Genomic DNA, 10,509 nt, shown 5'->3' on the forward strand with positions numbered 1-10,509 from the left:
AAAAGTACGTTTAATAATATATCATCATCATCAATTGTTCTCTCGTCTTCTCCAGAAAATAAGATTGATAAAACATGTAATCAAAGATGAGCTTTAAGCATTTGATCTGATTCTCTATAATTTTGGTCATTCTAGAAAACATTCTACTGGCTGTTTCTTTGAAAAGGAAATAAGTCTGAGAGAAACCAGAGTCAAATTTACAGAGTAATTACATTTATTAGACTTCTTTTAAATCATGGACAAATTGCTATGCGATATAATTGTATCTTGTTATGTAGATATTACTTAGATTTTTATATTACAACGCGAGCTGAACTTACATCAATATGCCTTTTAAATAAAGCACATGTAAGAGGGTCAGGTGGTGGGGAGCCTTCGATTTTGTATTTTTCAATTTTACGTTATTTTTTCTAACTCTGACTTGTTTTACCCCATGTTATCTGTGTGTGTATATTTTAACACACCATTTCCCCCTATTCCATATACTTTAGCACCACCATTTTTTATTTTTTTAACCATTTTCTTTCTATTTTATATTGTTTCCAAATTTTCTCAATTCATTTTTTTTTCAAGTTTTCTCTATAATTATTTTTTTCTTGACCAATTTATGGTTATTCATTATATTTTCAGCCGGTCATAATTTTCTGGGTTTTTTTTCTGTTTTTTTTTCTCGATATCTTCTTTTTGCCCATTTTTTTTTTTTTTAATCTTATTCATCTTATCATTCTCTACTCTTTATTTCTTTTGACTCATTCCCCATTCTTTATCTTTTCCCCAGTATATGCTCTATTCTGTCAAGCCCATCCAGACCCTCGTAAAAGGTTGATGTTTTGTTAGAAAGGGATAGCTGTCTGACACTAGACAAATCACAGAAGACGACAAGAACAGGCGCCGTACTTATTGTATTTATCTAGACTATTCTTACTTAATTTCCTTATTCTGTATGCAATAAAGAGTCGAAGTATAATTATTGCTAATGAGATGTCTAAATGTAAAAGACCCAATGACAAGTAATTTGACACTATTACGACATTTCAGAATAAGCATGAACTGGACAAAGTATACAATATATACCCCAAATCGATTTTATAACAGTTTATTTCCTTAGAATCATTTTTTTCTCTTGGTGCTTGTTTTCAACCACAAAAGTACCTGTATGTCAAAGCTAACTGGAATGTTTCAGTATCTTTCATTTTCTATCGATTACTTTATAAAATTGAACTGTTCAGGAACTTTGTTAGACATTTTTTTTCTAAGTATGTAAAAAGAGGGACGTAAGGAATGGAGTATCTATTTGAAGAATTCGCATTTGCTTGTTTATCAATAGTCAAACGTTGTACATGTCCTTTGAACCTACCATTTACTGTCCTGAAAGACAGCAAAACTCTACAGCTTTATTGATTGATTATTTTGTGTTAACGCCAACTTCTGTATTATTGCAAAATTCCATGGCGATCAGTTGTTATTGGCGGAGGCGGCGGAGAGAACAACCGACCTTCGGCAGGTAAACTAGTCAATAAAATTGGAGTCAAACGCACCTGCCATGTGCAGGATTTGAACTCACACCTTCAGTGTTGTCATTTTTACAGTACCGTGAAGTTTGTCAACTGACGTTATTGTTCAAAATCTAATTACAATACAATGACATATACATGATATACTATTAATTTGATTATTTCATTCATATATTCCTTTCTAATGTGAATTAAATGCCTCCAATTTTTAAATACCTCTTTCATAAATTTATTGTTGGATTTGTATTTTGTCTAATCATTTTACCTTCATTTCCGGTACAAATGCTTGAAATGTGAAATATGAAATAGTAATAAAAAAAGGAAAGTGACAAACGATATAGAAATCAGAAGATGTGGTGGATTGCCAATGAGACAACTCGCCATCAGGGATTAAATGACACAGAAGGTTAGCGTACGGACTTCAACAATGAGCAAAATCCATAAGTTAACAGGCATCATATCGAAATAAACTTCACTTAAGCCAAACAATAATATACTGCATCTAAACTCAAAGGCTCATATCGACCTGTCTTACAATGTTTACATGTTCACGTTGTTTTCTTACACTGTATAAAGATGCGGAATCGTGGTAAATCAGTGTGTATTAAATAATACAAATGAATATCAATAGTGGTGTTGGTATTAAAACTACAGTGCAATTAATACAATTAGATATTGATTGCAAAGCATAGACTTCACTGTAGATGGAACTTCTTTGAAAACCTTGAGGAAAAATTGATTTCTACTCAGATAAATAAATATAAAGTAATAGAAGAAAAATAAGAAAAAGAGGGAGGAATTGTTAAAGAGAATGAAACAGCTGTTTATCAAAGTTCTTTGCAACTGTTTGTGTCGGAAGGAAGGTAGTCATCCAAATTTACAATAGAAAAATATATATTTTGACAAGATCAAACTTGATTTATGATTTTCTCTTTTGTTCTCGTCCTTATTTCTCTCGATCAAGAAAAATAATAATATGTCAAATGTCCTTCATCCAGAAAGCTTCAACCTTGATAGAGAACTATGACGGAATGTTAATATACACGAAATACTAAACTCCTTAACGAAGAAAAAAAAAGGGGTCAAGCATAAGCCGAAGATAAACATACCAATACCATGACAGATAAACAAGTTAATAAAAGTCCATAAATTCTACATAAAAATACTAAATCCAGGGCGTCAACAACCCAACAAAACACCTTGACTTATCTCCACGTAAGTAAATAAAAAGATAATTAATAATGTACAAGAAATGAACACTTCCTTAACGAAGTATATCGTTTCTTTCCATGCAAAACGTCTCCAAGATGTCCACATGGATAATTTGAAATGACCGTCTGCCCATGGGACGCATTGCAATTAAGTAAATGCTATTAAGAAGGCGAATATTATCGTGGACCTATCGCTGAGGGACATATCAAGATTACAGTCTCACAACATTTGTCATATCAAGAGAAGTATCGATAATTTCCCGATAATTTTATAATATCAAAATTTGAGAAGTGTCATTCTCATCTGAACAACAACGGACATGGAATTACTTCCTGTGTCATATTAAAAAGATCCAATGTCCAACAATGTGTAGCATTGCAACAAACGGGAGGACATACATGTATATACTAATGATATATAAGTAAAAACAAGAGTCAGCGCAATCATCATTTTGTAAATTTTGTGACGATTATAAGCGAAAGATTCTTTCGGTACTCTTGGTATATTCACGAACTACGCCCAGATACTTTGAAAACCTAAATCTCCCTTTTTTTATAAATAAGGAACTAAAAGGAGGATCTAAGTAAACCTTTAGTTTTATCAAATGAGTCTGCATATTTTAATGTAAATTCACAGTCATATAGACTACACGTACATGTATGCTTCTATGAAAGTCAAAAAAATATGGTTGCTCTAAAAAAAAAATGTCTGCCCTAGATAGAACCTTTTTCGATTTTTTTTTTATCAATACCATTTGTTTACTTCAGTTTTTGTACTAAGTTAACGTTTGTTTTGCGATTACCCAATTTATTTTTGCTATTAACCAAGAAAGTATAAACTGAAGTTGTAACCAGAATACAACGTCCACAATGTAGTTATAATTACACGGTCAGATACTGGGATAAAACTAACACTAATGGTGGTCATAAAGAGGGAAATTGAGCTAATAAATTGTCAGAATATCTCTATTCCTCGAAGCTTTTCTGACATGTTAAAGCTAGGGGCAATAGCTTGTTAATTGAGTTCTGATTATGTCGAAACGTTTTGTATAATTATAACGGGTTACTGTAAAAGTGTAATTTTTGTTGGGTATCAATTTTCTTAGATTTCCAAAATGAACTAAATATTAAAGACTAATTACATCAGAAATGCAAATATTTTATAAATATCACGTCTGGAAAATGGAACTCATAGGAAAATATACTTTCTAGTTGGAACTGGAACATTGTTGATTGCGTAACATTTATTGTACTATGGTCAAAGCAAAGCTCTGATTTTTTATTGTACTTCGATTTACACGTAGAAGTGAATTTCATAACCTTCAGAAACGTTTATTTAGTACTATTAATACATGCATTCAGTGCTATAAAATTGGGAATGGAAATGAGAAATGTGTCAAAGAGACAACAACCCGACCAAATAAAAAACAAAAAACAACAGCAGAGGGTCACCAACAGGTCTTCAATGTAGCGAGAAATTCCCGCACCCGGAGACGTCTCTCAGCTGGCCCCTAAACAAATATATACTAGTCCAGGGATAATGAACGCCATACTAATTTCCAAATTGTACACAAGAAACTAAAATTAAATTATACAAGACTAACAAAGGCCAGAGGCTCCTGACTTGGGACAGGCGCAAAAATGCGGCGGGGTTAAACATGTTTGTGAGATCTCAACCCTCCCCCTATACCTCTAACCAAAGTAGAAAAGTAAACGCATAACAATACGCACATTAAAATTCAGTTCAAGAGAAGTCCGAGTCTGATGTCAGAAGATGTAACCAAAGAAAATAAACAAAATGACAATAATGCATAAATAACAACAGACTACTAGCTGTTAACTGACATGCCAGCTCCAGACTTCTATTAAGGAGGTAGACCTAGGTTAAGGGAGATAACTCTTTAAATCAGTCAAGCGTTTGTAAAAGTCAAGTTCACCAATGTATTTTAAGTATTTACCTGAAACAGATTGAAAATAATCTATGTAACCTAGAAGCTTAGAATATGTTTTTGAAAATGGTTGACACAAACGTACTGATGATTTTAAGAGTTACTTCCCTTAACCTAGGTCTACCACCTTAAACTGACTGAAAGATTATGATTTCATCATATGAACATGATAATGAAAGAAAACAGAAACAAACGTTGTTTTCAAAATGCATAGTCTCAAAAAGTATTTTTCGTAATCGGAAGAGAGAACCATGAGAAGAGTTTAATGCAATACTGTACCATTTCTGTATGAAATTTCCATCCTCAAATTTATAATATCATACTTGTGTATTTGAAGAAAATTATCGATTTTGCATACATGTCCGACACATGTATATAAGAGACTTAAAGAAAAAGTACAGTAAAAAGACAATCAACAAGTTAACATAACGCAAAGTACAACGTTTTATATGAATACATTGTTGATGCAAATTATGAATACCAGTTTGAACTTGGGCTTAAATCCTTCATATACAATGAATAAATTTTAATCACTATTAGAAAAAGAAGAAAAAAGAAATTTCAGCAGTTTTAATAGTCCAAAAAGAAAATAAAAAAATAAAAATTTAAAAAAATAGTTCAATTCAAATATGTATAAATATTGATAAGCAATTTGCCAATAAAAGTTTTATCTTTGTAAATTTTTATTATATCTACAACATTAATATTGATATTTAATTTAGTATTATACACCTCTTTGAACACAGCGAAATAATGTTATTCAGAACAAATGTTACGTCAATAGAAAAAAATTATAAGTTTAAAAAAAACGTCTAAAGGTACATTTAATGAAGATATGTATTTGTAATCGTTATATGTTGTCAGTAGGAAACAAATACAAGAGATATTTATATGTTCTACATCAAATGTGTTAATTGTACATTCGCACTTTAAACTGCACCAATTTAAAAAAAAATATTGAGTTTTTGATACATGATATGAATTGTATTGTGTTTTTACACAAAAAATACTAACATGAAAGAGAAAAGCTCACTTTTTTTAATCGGCCAAGTTTCCCAAAACTCTGGGGGTTGAAGTTTGATCATCTCTAAAAACACTTTTAATCAATCATGTGAGACTCCATGCATGGAAGCCAAAAACTGTAGACGACTTGAACCGCTAGTTCTTTACTATGATATGCAGGATCTTTATGTTTTGTTGTTTCTTTTAATGTCGTTTACTTCTGTACATCTGATTCTTTCAAAATGATGAAAATGTACAATTTTAAAATAAATGAAAATAAAAAAAAACCGCGATAATGGAAACAAGAGCAGATGTTGTCTTTGTGAAGTTTTATTTTAACTTATACCTTACCCTTTGTCAAATTACAGTAAAACTTTGATCGAATTCGCCATTTGGTCAAACTCTTTTTGTCCATCAATATAAAAATAACCACAATACAAATGTACTAAAAAATGTCACTAAACTCTTTGTAAATAGATCCTTAATCGTTTCAATAAAATATATTCCTTACGTTCACTAAGTGCCGATCAGATGAAATTTGTGCAGTAATACACCATGTCATCCTTTCCTGAAGCACATGCGGCTTGAAAAATGAACCAAGTACTTGAATGAATCTAGTATAAGTTTATGATAGTAACACATCATTTAGTCAATGAGATCAGGGGCCGGTTTCACGAAGCTATCCTAAGATATGTCATAAAATATATCTTAGGACATGTCTTATGATCCTCTTATGACTATCCTAGGACATATCTCAGACCTCGTCTCGAAGCTGTCTTAGGATGATCTCAACTAAGATATCCTAAACCTATCGCAAGTTCTTTAAATTTTCAAATATTAACATTGATTTACGGTAAAAAGTCATGTAAATGTAGTATGTCTTTACCATAAATTACTAAACGTATTGATTAATATAACTAGATATTTTGCAAAATTAATATGAAAAATAAATGTAATTTGTATTAAGGTTATCTTTAAATAATACACCAATATACATATGAAAAATTTTAAAATAAAAATTGAGAAAAAAAGAATAAAATGATGACATTTTGTTTTTGTACAAGTGAGTTGAATACAATTTTCCACTGTATCGGTTATAATAAGGTCATAGGATAAAATCGTGCTCATTGTTGACAAATCATGATAATCCGTCAACCTATAAAAATTGATTTTAGTTATGAGCAGGAAAAGGAGAATAAATAATTAGATAATAAATGAAGAAGATATTTTGAAAAATTAATATAAAAAATAGTGTAATTTATATAAATAAACTTATGACTATCACAAGACCATCATAAGACACCTCTCGTGTAGTCCTAACTTTATGACCAACTTTAAGAGATGTCCTAATTTAGGACCAGTTCGTGAAATCCACTTAGGACTACGAAATGTCGTAAGACTATCCTAAGACATGTCTCAGTCCTAAGACAGCTTCGTGAAACTGGACCCAGATTTTTAGAACATAATAAAGATGGTATTGTTTTTCACCAGTATTGCCCATTGCAGTTATAAAATACTAAACTAGCAATAGTACACTCAAAACATCTGAGCTCGAGCTCGACTTTGCTAGAAGCTATTGAAACCTTTAAGTTAATTCCCTTTTAATTTTTTCCTTATCTGCATAGTATCGCCTATTTTAAACGATCCGGTACATAGTAAATTTGCTGGTTGGTCTTTTTTATAGACTTATATATATATATATATATATACAACTCGTCTAAACATCAACCCAACAATGTTAGATCTGTAAATTTGCTTTCGCAAATTTTTGGTTCTTCCCTCGCCGGGATTCGAACCCATGCTACTGTGATATCGTGACACCAAATCGCCTGCACTGCAGCCGTCCCGCTTTTTTTTTAAATCTTTATTATGCAGCCGTCCCGCTAGACCACACGACCACCTGGGCTCTTAAAAAAAGAGTTTTCGCTGGCCGTGTGTTACCTTTCCACGTCAGTTTTTAATCTAGCGGCGTACTGCAGTACATGATATATAAGGCATGGAGATGTTATTGTTACAGATCAGCTAAATTATCTATAGTAAAGGATCCTACAAATTAATGTAAGATACAGTCACAGAAAATAATTATATTTATAAGTACGTCTGAGTCAGTGACAACCCTACAACAGATGTATATATATAGTTAGTTTTATTTTGAACAAAGATAGTTCTCACTGAAGTTTTACCCAGAAGAGGAACGCATAGTATTTGATACGCTCCATTTTGAATAATTTGAATACCAGTAAAAACCAAAACAATTCCTTTAACAGGGGACTAGTTCTTCTTGTCACCCGTGTCATGTAGTAAAATCATTTTCACACAGTGTTTAGATAAACGACCATGCGAGAACTCAATAGTTGAGAACATAGTAAACGTACGTGTTGCATAGAATTATTAAAAATAAACAAAACGAATCCCTTAGAACTCTTGTAATATATATAGATTTAAATCCGCGTTAAGAAGTGTTCGAAACTATTATTTGAAATCTATATTTTGAGCTTTATATATTCAGTCCGATTTTCTTGTTACAATTTTTCATGTAACACACTAAAAGACAAAGGTGATTGAAATACACAAAAAAATATATTTCATAAATCAAATTTACCTTTTTTAATAGTGTACTTATTGCACATACATGTATTTAATGCAAGGTATGATCCACCTTCAAAGAATGACATATAAAAAATCCTTGTCCTTTATTCGTATAAAAACGTGAACGCAATGCGAACGGACAGTAATGGTCAAATGTGTGTGTTTTCGAAACTTCAATACAAAATAACACTCAAAGATGCATTGACATCACATTAATGTGTTTTGTACAATATATATAGATTTCGCAATAAAACAAATTTTTAAACTTTCGAAACTAGAACAGAACATGTATGTTTGCGATTCAAATGTCTATTGTACCTACACCAACTTGAAGACTTGAAATAGTTTATTAGTTTATTATGCGTATTTTAGAAAACAAACATTTGGTGTGTAGGAATTTTACACCTTATATACATGTACCCTTGTTGCACTTTTTGCCGTCTAACAAGTAAACAATTTGCTGTTGCCTATTTGTGTTTAAAGAATGTAAATTTTATGTAAATTTGTACATGAGGTTACAAATACTTTTGTTTAGCATATGCATGTACATGTACATGTAACTTACAGTAAAACTAGGATGAGGTTACCGCTATATTAATTTCATTTGTATTATTTCTGTTAAACGTTATTGTGGGTATTTTAGAAAACAAAACATTAATACGATTTTTTTCGCATTATTTAGACCTTGTTGCACTTTTTGCAGTATAAATAGTTAACAATTTGCTGTTGCCTATTTGTATTTTAATAATGACAATCATCGTTAGACTTGTTTACCGGTCTTTTTCTGCTTTCTTTAACATCATGCATGCTGTAAAAGCATAGCTGTCTAATATAACACGAAGGTTTTGTAACTGTCGTCTGCGGACTACATAAAATGACATCATGTGTGATATTTGATTACATGCTTAAGCGACTATCGACATGAGAAAAGTTTCATAAGCAATGGTTTTATAGACAACAAGAAAAGAATGGCACGTGGTTTCAAATCTTTCAGAAGAAATTATCCTAAAAGAATAAATCCAAAAGTTTTTCTCTATTAAAATCTGATTTTCTCCTTTAAATGCAGCCGCTATACTTAATAAGCCATGTAAAATATTTAGAAATAGGTTTCATTAAAAGGGCGTTTTATTAAATTTTTCATATGGAAGTTGAAGCCAGGACCTTGACAATTTGTTACTGCAGACATAGTCATTCATCATTCTATATATATATGTCCATTGAAACTTCTAGTTATGGAATTATCAATAATCTTATCACATTGCATGATCATGTCTACTGAGATTAGACTTGGCTAATGAATTGATCATGATAGCTTGTTTTATGGTTGATGAATAAAATGCTGGAAATCAAAGCAAGAATATTCAACTCACTTATTGATATTATGAAAGACATTTAGTGACTTATTAACTTTAGAAAAATTGACATATATACGTGGCATGACAGCGACTGTTAAAAATACGCAACAGCTTTCGTTAAAGTATTTTGGGAAAAAACATTTATAAATTTTGTCAATAATAAAAAGGAATTTCATACTAAGTATTTTGTTTATATAAATGTATAATATTGCTTTTAATATTTAAAGATTTGAGTGTTTATTTAAATAACAAGACGGTTAAAACATAACAGTTTCCGTAAATTTCTTATATAACTTTTTTCAAGTGTTCAAATAAAACATAAACGGACAAAACATAATAAAAAGATTCGTCCTACCTTGTAAAATTTCACCAAGTCTTATGCATCAAATCAGACAATCAGCAAGTATTAGAAAATCGCTGCAAAGATGTCTGTCACTATACTGCGTTAAAATGTCTTAAACGAATAGACGAACTTGTCTATTGAATGCTTATGGGTGGATCTTCTGTTAATTTATGTCTAACAGCTTGCCTCGCTTTCATGGATAGCTGTCTTAATGCTTACCACACTGATTAACAGCATCAAACACATACTACAGAACCTACCAGTACTGCAAATGACAAAAACTCAATTGTATAAATTCTTCCAATACATATTGTCTAAATTGTAAAGTATAGAAAACGGAAAGACTTCAACATGCTAGCAATTAAATCAATCATATAGGATTTTTTCTAAAATGAAAAGCATATTATCCTTGTGTTACAGTAAATTATCAAATGTCTTGATTGGTAAAATAAAATAATTACAAATTCAAACCTTTCTGATTTCTACCAATCAACTACCCAATATCATAATCAGCGTCAAAAAGCAGTCTTAAAAACAAATTTGATC

The 10,509-nt window shown here is 31.0% G+C and overlaps 1 protein-coding gene across 2 annotated transcripts in view; it reads right to left on the reverse strand.

Annotated features, from left to right (window-relative positions):
• LOC139502170 (orexin receptor type 2-like) overlaps positions 1-10,247 on the reverse strand; it is an 89,960-nt gene extending 79,713 nt beyond the window's left edge. The window contains exon 1 of one of the 2 annotated variants that reach the window (XM_071291550.1): positions 9,976-10,106. The gene's annotated coding sequence lies outside the window, so the exon portion shown is untranslated. Of the gene's footprint in view, positions 1-9,975 lie in introns of both variants that reach the window. The other variant, XM_071291548.1, reaches the window with a different exon arrangement.
• Positions 10,248-10,509: the final 262 nt, after the last annotated feature.

Source organism: Mytilus edulis, chromosome 13 (assembly GCF_963676685.1).
Source record: "Mytilus edulis chromosome 13, xbMytEdul2.2, whole genome shotgun sequence".
Lineage (NCBI taxonomy): Eukaryota > Metazoa > Mollusca > Bivalvia > Mytilida > Mytilidae > Mytilus > Mytilus edulis.